The sequence below is a fragment of the Tamandua tetradactyla genome, chromosome 20 (genome assembly GCF_023851605.1).
Source record: "Tamandua tetradactyla isolate mTamTet1 chromosome 20, mTamTet1.pri, whole genome shotgun sequence".
Lineage (NCBI taxonomy): Eukaryota > Metazoa > Chordata > Mammalia > Pilosa > Myrmecophagidae > Tamandua > Tamandua tetradactyla.
Window position 1 is genome coordinate 7088370 of NC_135346.1, and position 20113 is coordinate 7108482.

The following is a 20113-nucleotide window of genomic DNA, read 5'->3' on the forward strand; positions in this document are numbered from 1 at the left end:
TTCTCTAGTGCACGTGAAACATTCTTCAGGATAAAACATATGATGGGACAAAAACTGAGTCTATAAATTTAATAAGCACTTTCTATGACCACAATGGAATAAAGGTGGAAATTAATAATCACAAAGAACTAGAGCTTTTACAAATAAATGGAAATTGAAGAACACTCTCTTAAATAATCAGTGGGTTAAGGAAGAAATTGCTAGAGAAAGTGGTAAATATCTGGAGATAAATGATGAGACTACAACAAATCAAAACTTATGGGATGTGGCAAAGGCAGTGCTGAGAGGAAAATTTATTGCACTAAATGCCTATATTAAAAAGCAAGAATGATATAACTTGAAGACTCTCACCTGGAGAATTTAAAGAAAGAACAGCAAACTAACCCCAAAGCAAATGAAAGAAGAAAATAGCAAAGATTAAAGCAGAAATAAACAAACTAAAGAACAACAACAATGAAACCACAGAAAAAATCAACAAAACCAAAAGTTGGTTCTTTGAGGAAATCAATTAAATTGATGGGCCCCTAGCTAGACTAACAAAGAAAAAAAGAGAGAAGATGAGATGGGTTACCACAGATCCTGAAGAAATTTAAAAAGTCATGAGAGTATTATGAGCAACAATATGCCAATAAACTCAACAACTTAGATGAAATGGACACATTCATAGAAACACAGGAATTACTGATACTGAAGATCTCAACAAACCAATTACAAATAAAGAGATTCAAAATCTTCCTACAAAGCCCAGGACCAGATGGCTTCACAAGGAAATTTTATCAAACATTCCAAAAATAACTAATACCAATCATGCTCAAACTTTTCCCAAAAAGTGAGGAAAAAGGAACACTACCTAACTCATTTTATGAAGCTAACATCACTCGAATACCAAACCTAGATAAAGATGCTATAAGAAAGGAAAACTACAGACCATTTTCCATAATGAACATAGATGTAAAAATTCTCAACAAAATACTAGCAAATCTAATTCAACATTGCATCGGTAGAATTATACATCATGACCAGGCAGGGTTTACACCAGGAATGCCAGGGTGGGTCGACACAAGAAAATCAATCAGTGTAATACAACTCATTAACAAATCAAAGGGAAAAATCACATGATCATATTGATTGATGCTGAAAAAACATTCAACAAAATCTAGCATCCTTTTCTGATAAAAACACGTTAAAAGATAGGAATTGAAGGAAACTTTCTCAATATCATAAAGGCCATTCATATATCCATAGCCCACATCATATGTAATAGCAAGGGACTGAAAGCATTTTCCCTAAGATCAGGGATGAGCAAGGATGCCCATTGTTACCACTATTATTCAACATTGTACTAGAAGTCCTAGCTGAGTGGTTAGAAAAGAAAAAGAAATAAAAGGCATCCAAATTGTAAAGGAAGAGATAAAACTTTCATTTTTTTCAGATGACATGGTCCTATACTTTAAAAACCCAGAGAAATCTATGACAAAGCTACATGAACTAATGAACAAATTCAGCAAAGTGGCAGGATACAAGATTAATATACAAACATCAGTAATGTTTCTGTACACAAGCAATGGCTTATCTAGGAGACAATAAAGGAAAAAAACTCAATTCAAAATAGTGAACAAAAGAATCATGTATCTAGGAATAAGCCTAACCAGGAATGTCAAGGACTTGTACCCAGAAATTACAAACAATTGCCAGAAGAAATTTTTAAAAATGACCTAAATAGATGAAAGACAGTCCATGCTTGTGGACTGGGAAGATCGAATGTCACCAAAATGTCAATTCCACCCAAACTGATCTACAAATTTAATGTAATACCAACCAAAATACCAACAACCTACTTTGAAGACTTGGAAAAACTGGTTATCAAATTTCCTTGGAAGGGAAAGAGACCCCAAGTAGTTAAGATATCCCACAAAATAAGAATGAAGTGGGAGGACTATAAATTTCTGACTTTAATGCTCACTATAAAGCCACAGTGGTCAAAACAGCATGGTACTGGCACAAAGAAGTATTGACCAAGGGAACCAGATTGAGAGTACAGAGATAAGACCACCAAATCTATAGACAATTGATCTTCAATAAAACCCCCAAATCCACTGAGCTGGACAGAATAGTTTTTTCAATAAATGGGTGTGGGAGAATAGGATATCAATAGCCAAAAGGATGAAAGAGGACCCCAAACTTATACCCTATACAAAAATTAATTCAAAACAGATTAAAGACCTAAATGTAAGAGCCAGTATCATAAAACTTCTAGAAGAAAATGAAGTTTTCTTCAATAGCGAAGCATTTGAAGTTTTCTTCAGTAGCGAAGCATATTGAAGATCTAGTAATAGGAAGCTGTTTCTTAAATTTTATACCTAAAGCACAAGCCCAGCAAAAGAAAAAAAAATAGACAATTTGGAACTCCTTAAAATCAAGAGCTTCTGTGCCTCAAATGACTTCATCAAAAAGGTGCAGAGGCAGCCAACTCAATGGGAGAAAATATTTGGAAACCACATGTTGGATAAAGCTTGATATCCTGTGTACCTAAAGAAATCATACAGCTCAACAACAAAAGAACAAACAACCAAATTATAAAATGGGCAGAGAATATTAATAGATACTTTTCTGAAGAGCAAACACAGATGGCTAAAAAGCACATGAAGAGATACTCATTTTCATTAGCTATAAGGGAAATGCAAATTAAGACAACAATGAGATATCACCTCACACCTATAAGAATGCTTGCTATTAAACAAACAGGAAACTACAAATGTTGGAGAGGGCGCAGAGAAATTGAACACTTATTCACTGCTGGTGGGATGTATAATGGTGCAGCTGCTATGGAAGATAGTTTGGTGATTCCTTAGAAAACTAAATACTTTGTTGCCTTATGACCTGGCAATACCAATACTTGGATACCCATAAGAGTTGAGGGCGATGACATAGAGAGACATCTGTACACTGATGTTCATAGCAGCACTATTCACAATTGCCAAAAGATGGAAACAATCTTAAGTTTCCATTAACAGACTAGTGGATAAACAAAATGTGGTATATATGTCTGATGGAATATTTATGTAGCAGTAAGACTAAATGAGGTCCTGAAGCATATAACAACGTGAAGGAACCCTGAGGACATAATGCTGAGTGAAATAAGTCAGATACAAAAGGATAGAAACTGTATGATTTCGCTATTATGACTCTGGTAAAGGTAATCTCAGAGGTTTCACTGTAGAATATTACAGAACTAGAGGTACCTAAAAGCTAGAGATGGAGGAAAGGCCACCCAAAGAGGTTGTATCTAGATGCAAAGGAATGGATAGAAGTGATGGAAACTAATTAGCAGGTTTATAGGTAACACTGCCATATTGAAGGTGAATATGATTGAAAGGGGATGTATATTGCCATTTCAATGGCTCAGTAGTGGACAAAGAGTTAACAGTAGAAGGGTATAGGGGAAAAACTAAAAATGCATGCTATGGCCAATAGTTAACAGGAAGACATCAACAGTACCACAATACTACCAGGGCAACTAACTGGGGAAGGGGAAGGGACAAGCGTAGTTTTAATTTGATACCTGGTGACAGTGTGTTTGCTAGTTCTTTGTCATTATAGATCAATGAAAATTGTCTCAAATTGAGAGTGCTGATTATACAACCAAGCAAAGGTACTGTAGGACATGGTTTGCTTGTTTTGGACATCATCTGCGATGTCCAATAGATGGAGGGAGCTGAAGGGTACAATAACTGAGAAGTTCAATGGTAAATGGTGATATATTCATATGATGCAATATGGTGCAGCTACAAAATTAAAAAAGGATGCAAAGAGTTACGCAATGAACTGAATCAACCTTGGGGACAATGTGTTGTGCAAAACAAGCCAGAAACAAAAGAACAAATATGCTAAGATCTCTCTCAGAAAATACTCATAAGAAAATGGTGACCTAGACTGGAAGCCCTTATAGTAGCCACACCTACTCTGAAATTGTAAACATTTCTAGATTCTGAGACACTGAGCTAAATGTGTATCAGCTGGTATTTCCTAGTAATTTGAGTACCTCTGTGACACGGAAGACCCAGAAATGGAGTGCTGCAGTCCTGGGAGTCAGCACAGCTATACACAATAACAGTCAAAATAACTGAAAAAGAGATTAGGTCTTAGCTAGAGATTAAAACAAAGCCAATCTGGGTAGGTCTAAGGTGAATTAGAATGCAGGGTAAAAGATGATAGTGTATGTACCTCCAGACCCTCAATTTCTGTATAAGACCAAAGGCAGAGAGGTTTATTATATCTAGAACCTAAATTTTGTGTAACAAACAGTCTAAACAAATCTGTTTGGATAGCTCAGTTAAACAATCCAAACTCTTGGAGTCGAGGACAGGAATGCTCATAATTCTGTATAGCTGAAAGCAATATTTGGATACATCTCAAAGTATGATGGGCTGATAATTAAAGATTATTAATAGAGTAATTTGAGGGCCCAAAGTGGAAAAAAGTATATGTGAGTATATATATATGTGTGTGTGTGTGTGTGTGTGTGTGTGTGTGTATGTATGTATTTTTTTTAATAGTTTAGCTATTAAACTTTCCCATCTGGGGAACCCCAGGTACCATGTCAACCACTGGGCACTCCCAAGAAAATAGGCCAAGCCCTTGATTTTGAGGCTTGCCCTAATGAAACTTACTTCTGTAGTGGAGAAGCTAAAGTTATCTATAATAAAGCCTAATAGTTGCTTCCAGGAAAACTCTTTTGTTGCTCAGATGTGACTGTTCTCTCTAAGCTCAAATTCTGCAGGGAAAATCATTTCCCTCCCTACTACATGGTATATGACATCCAGGAGTGAAAGTCTCCCTGACAACATGGGGTGTGACTCTCCAGGATGAGTCTGACCCTGGTACCATGAGATTGACAATGCCTTCTGGAATAAAAGGGGGAAAAGATGTGGAATAAAATAAGGCATAAGTGGCCGAGAGAGCAAATAATGTCAAGAAGCTATTCTGGAGACTGCTCTTATGCAAACTTCAGTTAGTGCTACTTGCCATCTTTTACTAAACCCCAACCAACATCACCCCTGTTGACTCTTAAGAACCCCTAGGGCTTGAACTGAGACTCTATAAAGGTTTCATGAATTAGCTTTGCCTTCCTAGAACGTATAATTTCCAGAGGGTTCCTAGGTCAGATGGATCCTGGGACTCAGAGGGATTAGCCTTTCCATGATTATCAATTAATTTCATCCCTCTATCCTTTAGCGTGAACACCTCTTCTCAAGAATAAATAAGACAGAATGGGTATTGTCCAAAGACCACTGCAGATTGGGAGAAGGATTAAAGGAGGAGGAGGAGGTATGACAGAAAAAAATGGGATTTAACGAAGGGTATGGCTGCTGAATCATTATATTAATATTCTTTCTAGCCTCCTGTGTTTTGGAGCAGTGAGAAGGAAAATCTGAGATGGTAGAATGGTAGCCCACGACAAACTCTGGGATCAGTTCTGTCTACTTAATAAGGTGTGCTTTGAAAATTATTGCTTTTTTCTTTCTTTGTTTTGTATATATGTTATATTTTACAGTAAAAAAGGTTAAAAAAGTAATTTGTAGCCTACTGATATGAAAAGCCTGCTATAGCATAGTCTTATTTTCCATATGTATTTGGCCTATTTCTGAAATTTCTATTCCATTGCGTCGGTTATTTTGTATAATACAATACCATTTTAATTATTGTAATATTATATTGTCTTAGTAGCTGGCTGGGTTAGTTCCCTATCACTGTTCTTCTTTTTCTGTATTTCCTGAATATTCTTATTTATTTTTTTCATATAGCTCTAGAATCAAACCATCTCGTTTCAGAAAAAAAATCTGTTCATATTTTTATTGCGACCCAGAGCCCCTTTGTAGTTTATCATACTTGAACTAAGATGGTCAGGCTGAGTATTCACATCTCAGGTCTTGCAGTTTCTAACTACTTAAAAACAGAATCTTTTCTGATTCAAATCCAACGACAAAAAGCATATAAAACTGATCTTTACTTAAGACGCAACATATTTCTGGTACCTATGATCCAAGTTTTTAATTTATAGATTTATAAGTCTTCTGGAAGCTTTTGCTTGAGTTGGTCATTTGTAGGTGTGGAGCTCATTTTGTAAGGTCACTCTGTCTGCCTTTTTTTCTGCTATGCCATATTGTTCCAAGTTTTATGCTTTCAAAAGTAAAACTATTCTCTCCTAAAATGATTAAAAGTGCTCTAGGGAAGAACCACTGGTTTGGAGGTCTGTATACAATTGTGTAACTTTTGGCTCTAGTAATTTCTAGTTTGCCTGGAATTTTAACAATAGTCCTGAGGCTTTGCAGATTGAACAGACTTCTAACTCTTCAGCCTTGGAGTCTGCAGTGACTGATTTGAATATTCCTGAGGGACCTAGATCTGTGAATTATGGTAGAAGAATATTTTTCTCTCCACAAAGGCCCCATCCTTATTTTAAATTTCTTTTTTCTTAGAGAAATTCCTTGAAATATTTAGAATATTTTACTAATGTGCAGAAATGGTGCCATTCAAAATAGAAAAGTCCAGCAGTGCAGGAAGCACAGCGCTCATAATAAGTATACTTCACCTAGACTGCACACATAGTTTTTGTGGTTACTAGCTACACTATTAAATAGGGTAACTTAATGGACAGTATGTGCAATGTGGGTGAACTTCAATTTATTAAAATCCCAACTTCGGCATTTCTACATATCCTATGTAGTCTATGTAGTTATGGTGGATGCTCTTTTCCTCTGAGCATTTTCTTAAATGACAGAAAAAAATGCAGAGATTCTAAAAAAATGATTAATGCCTAATCATATGCATGAAGACTCCATTTATGTGTGTACTGAGATTTCACACCATTAATATTCATTGATTCATCCAGCACATTCTTTGAGAGCCGCCTGGACTCAGGCACTGGGCCAGACACTGGGAATTCAAAGACAACGATGATGCATTTCCTGCTACTGAGGAACCGACAATCAACATGCTGGGGGACTTGGGCATATAAAGAAATAATTGCAAGGCAAAGTGATAACATCTTCATAAGCACCTTCAGGTACTATTTCCAACAATCCAATGACTTAGATAGTATTGTAACTTCCTTTAGGGATGAGGATCCTGATGGACCATGGAAAGTCCAGATAAAATAATAGTAGTCATGTTCAAAGCATTAAAAGCCTAAAGGAATGCAGTTGGAGGAAATTAGTCTTTGTGGAAAGAAGACGTTGCTAAAGTTCTGCTGAGAAATGTGATGGGCTCTGTGCTAGGGAATGCTACATGCTAGGGAGTGTGATAGAGAAAAGGCAGTCAATAAAGGAATATGTAGACTACAGGCTAAATACCAAATGTTGATGTTCTAGAAATGATTGGTGGAGGTGAAGGGTAAGCCAAGAGTAATTAAGATAACTCTTAATTGTTTCTTACTTAAATTCTTGGGGGGATGAATTAATTTATGCAGATTGTAACTCTTGAAGGCAAAACAGATATAGGGCAGAGGATAGTTTACTTACATAATACATATTTATAACATAATTGTTCTACTTTTTCATTGTGTATATTCTTTGTTTATAGGAAGATGAATTTATAAAGTTTTAAAGTACTTTCATTTCTTTTAACCAAACTATAAAAAGCCTCCTTAAGGGATATCTAGCCTCAAGCTAAGGATAAGGCAGTCACCTTAGGCAGGGCTTGAAGGCTCCTTTAGCTCTATGGAATGTATAAACATCAATGAAAGGATACATCTTCATCTTATTTCACTTTTTAAAACCTATTTTCATGATCTTACCCCCACCCAGTAGTCTGAGAGTAATAGAGACCCTACTTCCATCCATGACTTTGGTATCCTGCAGAGATCCTCTCCTCAACTCAGTAGCTACGGTGCGTGGTGTGGGAGGGTGGGTAACACTCACCGGTAAGAATAATAGCTCCAGTCCTAGGCAGCAGCTATTGGACCTTGGTCAAGGATGTGGACAATGCAGAGCTCTCAAATGATTTGGAATTTAAAGCAGAAAAAACACAGATTTGCTGCTACTTGGGTGCATCAATTTCAAACTTAACTCCCCCTGGAGCTGCCTTGAAGTCACCATGGCTAACAGGTTTTAACTAGAAATACCAGCATGACTCATGTCCAGAGTAAACAAAGACCTTACTGAACATTTATTAAAAGTTAGAATCTGAGGCACAGGTTGGCAGATACGTCTTGGGGTTCCCTAACCCTATTTCTTCTTCCTGTGTTCTTGGCTAGTCTACATTTCCCAGCCTTCCCTGTAGTGGGCTGTGGCCATTTAGCAAGGTCTCACTCATGGAAATGAAGGGATAAATTGTGCCATTTCAGGGTCTGGACTTAAAGAAGCCAGGGTTTCTTCTCCATGTTCTCTTGGCCTCTCAGCTGGTCAAATGTAAATGACCATGAGAGACTCAAGGTGGAAGAAGGTATTATTCCTGCAGCATGGTGTGCAGAGACAACTGCCCATGAGGAGTATCAAACTGGACTTTACAGGAAAGGGCCAAGTAGTTTAGCTGAAGGATCTGGAAAGACTTGCTTGAGTAATAAAACCTTAAATCAAATAAAAGTTAACAACTATGAACTGAGTCATCTAAGTGAATTTTCAATCAAGTTTGTGTTTATCTACACAAAATCAGTAATTTCATTAAAAATATTTTTAAGACTCTTTTTAAGTGACATGCCTTGAAATCAGCCAAATTAACAACAAAAATATTTTCATGAAATTTCTGGATGGTATAAATATTGGTAAATTGGACATCATTTGAAATAACATCAAAAGGAAAAGGATTATTTTTCAAAGGTACATATTAGTGATATTGAGTCAACAGCTACAAGTCTGCCCTTTTCATTCATTCATTCATTCAACCAACCAATTTTTAAATGTTTCCTATTAAGTATCAGATCCTGTATTAGATCTTGGGGATATAGCTGTGAACAAGAGAGCATCCATGCCCTTAACAAACCTACAATGCATTGGAAAAGAAAGAAACTGCACAAAAATCATAAAATGAAACTATAATGACAAACTGTGATTACTAGGCAGGAAAAATCCAGGGAGGTATGAGGTACAACCAGGGTTTCTAACTTAGTGTGGGAAGTGGTTAAGCAGTTCTTCACTGAGGGAAAGTGATCTCTGAATTGAGATCTTACAAACAAATAAGAGTTAAGTAGTGAACGGGGGTGAAGGAGAAAGTGTTCCCAGAGTGTTGGGGAGGTCTGGATGTGAAGGAAGGAAGAAAGGATCAGTAGGACAGAGTTGTTGGAGCAGGGGAATGAAGGAAGAGTGAGGAGCAGGCGATGAGGCCAGAAGTGGACGGGGCAAGACCATTGAAGAATTTTGCTATTTATTTCAAGATGAGTAAGGTATCATCAAACAATTTTAAGCAGAATGTTTACAGGATCACGTTTTTTTTTGTTGAAAAGTTCACTCTGGCTGAAATGTGACCAAGGATTGGAAGGAGTTAGGGTGGCCAGTGGGGGGCTGCTTTGGTCCTCAGGAAAGCAGGGATGGTGGTGGCTTAGCCTAGGGTGGTGGCAGTGGAGACGGAGAGAAGTGAATGGATTAAGACGATATTTTTAAAGATTGCATTAACAGAACAACCAGTAAGGACACAGAAATAATGTTTTAGAGCTCATTTTAAAAGTTCTTTTTTATTGTATAAAATTTGTGCAATGACACTAATAGAACTGAAAATATCTTCTATAATCTTGGTACACCATCCAATCAATTTTTCACTTTCCTCTCAATGTTCATACATTATTTCTGCATATGTGTATCTTAGATATTTTCTAGACTTTCTACTTGTCTGTCTTCAATAAGAGAAGTATTTTTCCAAGTAACATAAAACTACAATTCTTTGAAATTAAAATCAATTGAAAATTTTATAGCAGTTTTCTTGCTATAAAGCAGATATAGTTTAAAGCTCAGAAAGGGCATTCTGGATTTAGTGGTGGGAGGAACTTGGAGTAATGTATTCCAGATGAAAACAGCAAGATTGGAAAGCCAAGTCCCTGACAACTCTTACTCTTTCTTCTCAGTTCCCTTTCTGTCCCCCTAGCCCCATATCTCAGCTGTGTAACTGGAAAATGCCTCCAAATTCCAGAGTTTCTAATACTTTTCCTGTATTTCCTCAGAATTTTGAAGTGAGAAAATACCTTACAATTATTGCTTTCTTTTCCCTTTACTAAAATGAGACTTGACATCTCTTCAGCAATCATCTTTTTAAAATGTACTTGCCAAAATCCTGGGTCAATATTCTGTGCCTTACATTGTTATTTCTCTTCCCACTTCTGAACTTCCTCTTGTGATTATTAGCAGTTAACCTATGTTATGAAGCCTTTCTCATTTGGATGATTTTTGTTTACTACATTTTGGCAGCTGAGAACTGAACTGTGCATGTAGAAAAGGTAGAAGTTATTGAGAAAAGGCTCTTAACAGACAATAGAATTCAAATGAAGCAAAATGAGCTACAATTACTATGAGGAAAATAACTGTGAAGGAGAGTTTCAGCCAGGATTTCTAGAGGTGAACGGATAATCAAGGAGATAATGGTACTAAAGTTAGAACTCAACTTGCCCTCATTTTCTGGCCTTCATGGCTTCATTGGATCAAAATTCCACTGCAGAGAAAGCAGAAGAGATGCTTGACTCCTTTGCTTTAAGGAAAATGATAAATTTAACATTATTTTTCCATATTCTTGAGAGCAGAAAATTGAATGTGAACAGATAATGCATAGGGTGACTATGATTAAAATTTCATCAGTTCACACATGCTTCAGGTGCATTACACTTCTGATCAATATAAAAATGGAAAGCATGGACTTGGCCACTGATAATTGGTCTTGAGTAGAGCAGATGGAACTAGAATAGACAGTCTAATGCAGCTGGATACAGTGTTCCTGGAGCCCTCCCTCGCCAGAAGGGTGATTTGAGTAATAGGCTTGGGAAGGCATGGGAGCAATTACTTTTGGTATGTCTTATTGGGAAGAAGTTGTGTTCTTGGCTATAGCTGTGGCACTGAAAAAGGAAACCAAACTATAAGACACCCTGCAGCTGTCATCTCACCTTAATAAAAATGCAGATCATTAGGAACCTAAGACAAGCTCTTTTGGGGTGAAGAAAAGCATTTCCATGGGTATTATTGTGAATTATTTTTAAAATTCCATTGCAAATTAGTTGTTTGATATCCAGAAAACATTTTAGTACAAACCACCTTACAATTTAATATATATAACTGTAGTACCACTGGTACCCTTATAGCTTCACCCAACCAAATGGGTAGGACATTATTTTCATGGCAAAACCCTCTAATTTGGAAGAAGAGGAATATCTACTGCTTCCTGGAAGGCTGTTACAAGCGAAGGGAGCAATGATTGGTGCAGAGAAGATGGGCATATGATACTGTGCCAGAGGTCATCCATCCATGCTCATTTCTGTCTTTTCCCAATTCTAAAGAACACTGATTGTGGATCTGAAGCTCGTGGGTCCATAGGAAAATCTACTGGCTCAGCAATGGAGGTGAGGGTTCAGAATGTGGTGGACATGCCCATATAGCAGTAAACTGTTCATTTGTAGTACAGAAAATAATTTTCTAATTTGTGATTTTTAATAAGAAGAAGTCTTGTTCCACATTTACATAAAAGCAAATAAACCTTATTTAAGTCATTCTAAGCTCACTGGAATATTGTGAGAATGAGAGTAATCCTGCAGAGTGGACTATCTTCTTATGTTTGTATGCAAAAGCCAGGAATGCAGGAGTATGGGGCAGCAATTCTCTCTGGGGTTTAGAAAGAGTACTAGAATTTATTCTTGAACCAGCAGCAATTCACCTTTGACATACTTAAAATTAATAAATTTACACACACACATGCTTTGGTTGAGTAAACCTTGGATAACCTTTAAACCGCTACTGGCAGCCTTCCCCATGGACTGTATCTTCAGCAAGTAAGAGTGTTTTTCTTCAGATGAGGTGACCTTTGGGAAAGAATTTGTTCTAAAACTGTCCTCCAGTTGCCCAATTTCTAAACATGCACTAACCTCTTTTCAGAGACTGAGATGAATGATAGGAGAGGGTCAGAGAAAATGGAACTCTATAGCACGTGTTGTGGGAACGTGAAATGGTGAAGCCATTGTGAAAGAAATATGGCAGTTCCTCAAAAAGTCACATATAGGATTACCAGATGACCTGGCAATTCCACTTCTGTTATATATGCAAAGCAAATGAGAACAAGGTCTCAAACAGATATCTGTGCATCAATGCTTATAGCAACATTATTCACAATAGCCAAAAGGTAGAAACAATCTGGTATCCATCAACAAATGAATGGCTAAACCAAATGTGGTTGTGCTGGTTTGAAGGGATTTATCTACCCTAGAAAAGCCATGCTTTAATCCTAATCCCATTTTGTAAAGGCAGCTGTTTCTTCTAATTCCTATTCAGTATTGTATGTTGGAAACTTTAATTAGATTATCTCCATGGAGATGTGACTCAATCAAGTTTTAAACTTGATTAGGTGGAGCCATGTCTCTGCCCATTCCAGGTGGGTCTTGATTACTTTACTGGAACCCTTGAAAAGAGGAAGCACTGTTGGAAAAGGCTTGAGATTCTGAGAGCGCAAAGAATAAGATAGCCACAAGAAAGCCACAGCAGTACCACAGCAGCATGAGGCCAAAAGAGCCACAGAGTCAACCAGCCAGTGGCCCTTGGAGATGAAGAAGGAGAATGCCCCCAGGGGAGCTTCATGAAGCAGGAAGCCAGGAGAGAGAAAGCTAGTAGACTGTCACCATGTTTGCTATATGCCTTCCTAGTTGAGAGAGAAACACTGAACTTTATTAGCCTTCTTGAACCAAGGTATCTTTCCCTTGATGCCTTAATTTGGACGTTTTTATGGACCTGCTTTAATTGGGACATTTTCTTGGCCTTAGAACTGTAAACAAAGAAGTATACCATATATTAATAAAAGGGTCAATCTACCAAGTAGAAATAACAATCATAAATATTCCTGTAACTAGGGTGCACATGTGGTTCAGTGGTAGAACGCTCGCCTTCCATGCAGGAGACCCAGGTTTGCTTCCCGAACCATGCACCTAAAATATACCTCAACACTGGGCCCCAAAATACATGAGGAAAAAACTGGCAAAACTGAAGGGAGAAATAGACATCTCTAATAATAATAGTTAGAGACTTCAGTACAACACTCTTATCAATAGAACATCTAGACAAAGGATTAATAAAGAAGGAGAGTACTTGAATAATATGATAAATGAAATAGACCTGACAGACATATACAGAACATTGCACCCCAAAAGCAGAATATACATTCTTTTTAAGTGCACATGGAACATTTCCCAAGATAGACTGCATGTTGGGTCATGAAACAAGTATCAATACATTTAAAAAGATTGAAATTATACGAAACATTTTGACCATAATGGAATGAAGCTGGAAATCGATAGCACGTAGAGTATTGGGAAATTCACAAGTATATGGAGGTTAAACAGCATGCTTTTAAACAATCTGTGGGTCAAAGAAGAAATTACTAGGGAATTCAATAACTATCTGAGAAAAACAAAAATGAGAGCACAACATAGCAAAACTTATTGAATGCAGTGAAGCCAGTTTTGAGAGGGAAATTTATAGCCCTAAAGGCTTACATTAAACAAGAAGGAGTTTGATTTTAACTCCATGTTAAAACATGACCATACACTTTCTTTCAAGAAGAACTTGAAAGAAAAAGAACAGCAAACTAATCTCAAGGTAAGCAGAAGGAAAGAAATAACCAAGATTAGTGCAGAAATCAATGAAATTGAGAAAAAAAAAACAAGAGTGAATTAACAAAACTAACAGGTGATACTTTGAAAAGATCAATACAAATGATAAACCTTTAGCTAGACTGACAAATTAAAAAAAGAGAGAAAATGTAAACAAATAAAACAGAGAGAGGGGACATTACCACTGACCCTACAGGAATAAACAGGATCATAAAATGATACTATGAACATCTGTATACCAATAAATTAGACAATTTATATGAAATGGACAAATTCCTAGAAAGACATGAACAATGTATACTGACTCTATACATGACTCTACTAGAAAGAGAAGATCTCAGCAGATCAACTACAAGTACAGAGATTGAATTAGTCATTAAAGACATCCCCCAAAAGAAAAGTCCAGGACCAGATGGTTTTACAGGTAAATTCTACCAATCATTCCAAGAAGAATTAATACCAATCCTGCTCAAACTCTTCCAAAAAATTTGGGGCACATGGAATACTACCTATCTCATTCTATGAAGCTAACATCACCCTAATACCAAAGCCTGATAAAGATACTACAAGGAAAGAAAGTTACAGGCTAATTTCTCTTATGAATATAGACACGAACTCCTCAAAAAATACTTGCAAATCGAATTCCACAACACATTAAAAGAATTACACACCATGATTGTGTTTGTTTTATCTCAGGTTATACAAGGGTGGTTCAACAGAAGAAAATCAACTAATGTAATATGACACATTAACAAATCAAAGAAGAACAACCACATGATTATCTCAATTGATGCAGAAAAAGCATTTGACAAAATTCAGCATCCTTTCTTGAAAAAAAAACAATTTGAAAAATAAGAATAGAAGGAAATTTCCTCAATATGATAAAGCGCATATATTAAAAATACACAGCTAAAGTCCTTATTCAATGGTGAAATACGGAAAGCTTTCCCTCTAAGATCTGGATGCCCACCGTGACCACTGTTATTCAATATATTGCTAAAAATTCTAGTCAGAGCAATTAGGCAAGAAAAAGACACAAAAGACATCCAACTTAGAGAGGAAGAAGTAAAACTTTGACTATTTGCAGATGGCATGAGTCTATACATAGAAAGTTCCAAAAATTTACAACAAAGCTACTAGAGCTAGTAAACAAGTTCAGAAAAGTGGTGGCATACGAGATCAGTAGGCAAAAATCAGTAGTATTTCTATACACTAGTAATGAGCGATCTGAAGAGAAAATCAAGGAAAAAAAATTCATTTACAGCAGCAACTAAAAGAATCAGATATCTAGTAATAAATTTAACCAAGCATGTAAAGGACTTGTTTATAGAAAACTATAAAACACTGATAAAAGAAATCAAAGAAGACCTAAATAAATGGAAAGACAGTCCATGTCCATGGTTTGGAAGACTAAATATCATTAATCTGTTAATTCTACCCAAATTGATTTACAGATTCAATACAATCCCAACCAAAATTTCAACAGCCTACCTTGCAGAATTGGAAAAGGCAGTAATCAAATTCATTTGGAATGGTAAGGGGTCCCAAACCCAAAAACATCTTGAAAAAGAAAAATGAAGTTGGGAGATCACACTTCCTGACTTAAAAGTACATTACAAAGCTATAGGGGTCAAAACAGCATAGTACTGGCACATGGATAGCTCTATCAACCAATGAAATCAATTGAGATTTCAGAAATAGACCCCCACAGCAATGGCCAACTGATTTGTGATAAGGCTACCAATTCCACTCGTGTGAAAGCATAGTGTCTTTAACAAATGCATGTGGGAGAACTTGATATCGATATGCAAAAGAATGAAAGAGGAGTCCTTTCTCACCTCATGTACAAAAATTAAGTCTAAATGGAGCAAAGACCAAAATATAAGAACCAGGACTATAAACTGCTAGAGCAAAATGTAGGGAAGCTTTTCAAGATCTTATAGTAGATAATGGTTTCTTAGCCTTTAAAGCCAAAGCAGAATAATGAAAGAATAGATAAATGGGACTTCCTCAAAATTAGAGACTTTTGTGCCTCCAGTGATGTTGTCAAGAAAGTGAAAAGGCAACCTATGCAAGTGAGAAACCACAAATCCAATAAGGGTTTAATATCCAGGATACATAAAGAAGTCCTACAACTCAACAACAAAAAGACAACACAATTAAAAAATGGATGGAAGACTTGAATAGACATTTCTCCGAAGAGGAAATACAAATGGCTAAAGAGCACATTTTACACAGAAAAATATATTGCTAAAAATTCTAGCTAGAGTAATTAGGCAAGAAAAAGACATAAAAGGCATCCCACTTAGAGAAGAAGTAAATCTTTGACTATTTGCAGATTTCATGAGCCTATTAGGGAAATGCAAATCAAAACCACAATGAGATATCATTTCACACCTATTAGAATAACCACTTTTAAAAACAAAAAAAAACAGAAAACTACAAGTATTGAAAAGGCTGTGGAGAAATAGGAACACTCATTCATTGCTGGTGGGAATGTAAAATGGGGTAGCCTCAGTGGAACACAATATGGCAGTCCCTCAGGAAGCTAAGTAGAGAATTGCCATGTGACCCAGGAATCCTGCTACTAGGTGTATACCCCCAAGAAATTGAAAGTGGGGACTTGAAAAAATATTTACACAACGATGTTCATAGAGGCATTATTCACAATTGCAAAAAGATGGAAGCAACATTAGTGTCCATCAATCAATAAATGGTTAACCCAAATGTGGTATATACATACAATGGAATATTATTCAGACGTGAAAAGGAATGGAGTCCTGATGCATGCGACAACATGGATGAGCCCTGAGGACATTATGCTGAGTGAAATAAGCCAGACATAAAAGGACAAATACTATATGCGTTCACTGATATGATCTAATTATAATAAGACAACTCATAGAATTAGAATGTAGAATGTAGTTTACCAGGGGCTAGTTTGGACTTGGAGAATGGGGAATTGATGTTTAATTTGTCCAGAATTTATATTTAGGCTTATTATAGGTTTAGAAAGGGATGGTGGTGATGATAGCATATTATTGTGACTGTCATCAACATCACTGAAATATATATTTGAATGTGGTTAAAGGGGAAATTTTAGGTGATATATATCACTAGAATAAAAATTGAAAGACAAAAATATAACTGTACAACATAGGAAACTCTACTGTAAACAATGGACTATAGTTAATAGTACAAGTATTTGAAGCTTCTTCCATGAATTATAACAAATGTACAATACCAATTCAAGATGATGATAACAGGACGGTATATGGAAAAATATACCTGACATAAATGATGGATGATAGAACCATTTTAATAATCTTTCATCAGTTGTAACAAAGGTGACTATTGCTAAAAAAAATAGTACCATTATATAAAAAGTGCTATCATCCATTGTAACAGACATTCCACACTAATGCAAGGTGTTGGTGAGGTGGTACATGGGAATCCTGTATTTTACGCATGATTGTTCTGTAATCCCAACAACTTCTCCAATAAAAGAAAAAAAATAATGGACATGGTAAAAGAATCCTGAGGCCAAAGAGAAATGTCACAGTTTATTGAGATTTATCTGCCAGGCTTGTGAATACATTCTACAATAAGAAGTGGTTTTATCTAGGGGTGAAGTAGAAGGTATGCTTTATTTAAAATCCTAGAGTTTAGTGACTAGAAATGAAGAAAATACATGGAAGTCATGGTCGAATAAATGTGCGCAATTTGAGAGCAGAGCCCTGGCATGTACTAATTGTGCAGTACATCAAATGATTCCGATGAAGAACTGTAGGAGAATGGAAAGAAGTAGGATAAGTGTAATTCTCCTGCTGGGATGAAACTCAGGTGTTGCAGGAACAAATGCCAATATTTTCCATACAGGGATTAATTATAAGGTCAACAGCTAGAATTTACAAGGAGACATATTAAGTAAAATAGCAGGCAGGCTTGAACTGCATTCCCACAAAAGCTATAAAATGGGAATACCAAGAGAACTGGCAAATGTAACCTTTCACCTATTTTCTTAGGCACAGCTGTTCATATACAGGTTGGGGAGATGGGAATTTGTGAAAAACAAACTGCCACATTGGAAAGATTCAATATGAACAGTTATATGCAATTATTTTAAAAACCTGTGCCTTGAACGGGGTTGTCTTAAATGCACTTGAACTTGAGCAGTGACAATAGATAGCTTTATCCCTATTGCAATTACCATTCCCCAAGGGAATTCTTCCAGTTATTCATTCATTCTTTGGCTACATGATCTCATCTCATACATGTGGTCTCCAAAAGCCTTCAAGAATCACTCAGTTTTTCTGGAACTTGGCAGAACAGTACCGTCTTCCTGAAAGTACCGTCTGGAATTTTCAACAATGGAGGTCAAAGCCCTGAATCATTTAAAACAATTTAACTTTATAATCTAATTTATGACAATTCAAAAATCTTTTGGAGGCTTCCCACTATACTTAGAATTAAATCCGAACTCTCTACTATCACCTACAAATACTTGTGATACATCTTTGCCTCTTTTTCCAATATGATCTCCCAGCACCCTTGCCTCTCTCACCGCAGGAAGCTGCACCGCCTCCTGCCAGTTCTTCAAAAGACTTCTTCCGCTCATGTGGTTCGCAGTTTCCTCTCCCTGGATGCTTTTCCCCTGCCCTTTGCATGTCTGTCTGTCTTTCCTCCTTTGGGTCCCAGCTTATTTCCCTCCTCCAGGGGGTCTTTTCTGACCCCGTTTTCCAATTTATGTCTCCCTTTAAATCTTTATCAGAGATTAAAATTTTTTTTCACACTTTAAGAAAATTTATTGGTACTCCTATAGCAGAAGCTGGTAAATGGAATGTTTGTACAAGTCATACTTTTTTGTTTTTTGATTAACTTTTTTTTATTATATAGTATAACAAATATACAAAGAAAAGAAATAAAAAAGCAATAGTTCTCAAAGTACTCTTCAACAAGTAGTTATAGGACAGATCCCAGAGTATGTCATGGGCTACCATACAATCCTCTCATATTTTTCCTTCTATCTTCTCCACAATATAGGAGACTAAAGGGCTTAAATATTTTTTTATCATTATAATCAACTTTTTTCCTTCTTTTTTTGTGAAAAATAACATATACAAAAAAGTTATAAATTTCACAGCACTACAATTAGTTGTAGCATATATTTCAGAGTTTGACATAGGTTACAACTCCACAATTTTATATTTTTACTTCTAGCTGCTCTAAAATAACTGGAGACTAAAAGAGATATAAATTTGATGATTCAGCATTCATATTCATTTGTTAAATCCTATTTTCTCTGCATAACTTCACCATTACCTTTGATCTTTCTATCCCTCTCTTTAGGGGTGTTTGGGCTATTGCAGTTCCGAATTATTGATATTGGAAGGGTCTGTCATTAATATAGGGTGGGGAGATGGAACTATCTGATGTTCTGTAGAGGTTGAGCTAGTTTTCAGGACTTATCTGGACCAGGAACCCAAATGGAGGTTGTAGGATTCTGGAAAGTCACTCTAGTGCATTGAACTTTCTGGAATCTTATATATTGCCCTAGGTATTCTTTAGGATTGGCTGATCCTGATTGAGAGCTGGCAGGTTACCACAGGTAGCAAGGTCTAACTGAAGCTTGCTTAAGAGCAACCTCTAGAGTAGACTCTTGACTCTATTTGAATTGTCTGCCACTGATACTTTATTGGTTATACTCCTTTTTCCCCTTTTGGTCAGGATGGAATTTTTGATCCCGCAGTGCCAGGTCTGGATTCATCCCTGGGAGAGATTAAGATTTTATCAGACAATAATTTATCAGTACTTATTTATTTCTAGATGACTTCTCGTCCTGCTTAAAGCTTCATTTTTTTTGCCTTAATGTGTTGTTTCCATTTTAAATATAGACATTGCTGTGACATGTCCCTTGACAGTCTTAAGATCCTTTCCCAGAAGAAGACTTTGATGGAAGGAAAGATGGACAGGAAGGCCTGAGGCCTCCAGGGAGGACAGCAGCATTTGTTTGTCTGGCAGAGTTGAAGAATGTAGAAAGCACATGTCACCAAATATTTGTTTACTTCACAATTGCAAAGGCAGGGTCCTCACGCATCAAGTGGTCATCCAGAACATAGCGGAGATGGAAAGGAAATCAAAGTGTGTGCGTGATGAATCAACCTGCTCAGTCTCACTGAGCTAGTGGGGTTACCTGGCTGAGTCACTCAGTTCTAGCTGCCATGCAGAAAATGGATTGCCAGCCCCATATTATAACGGTAATAAAAAGTATTTGAAAATTTTAGTTGAGTGTCCACTTTTGGAGTAAAGGAGAGAGGAAAGTAATGA

The 20113-nt window shown here is 36.6% G+C and overlaps 1 long non-coding RNA gene across 1 annotated transcript in view; it reads left to right on the forward strand.

Moving 5' to 3' along the window:
- LOC143664894 (uncharacterized) overlaps positions 1–20113 on the forward strand; it is a 216638-nt gene that overhangs the window by 162825 nt on the left and 33700 nt on the right. Inside the window, exons 2-3 of the long non-coding RNA XR_013166661.1 lie at positions 5399–5492; positions 6893–7066. This is a non-coding gene — a long non-coding RNA (uncharacterized LOC143664894). The remainder of the gene's footprint in view (positions 1–5398; positions 5493–6892; positions 7067–20113) is intronic.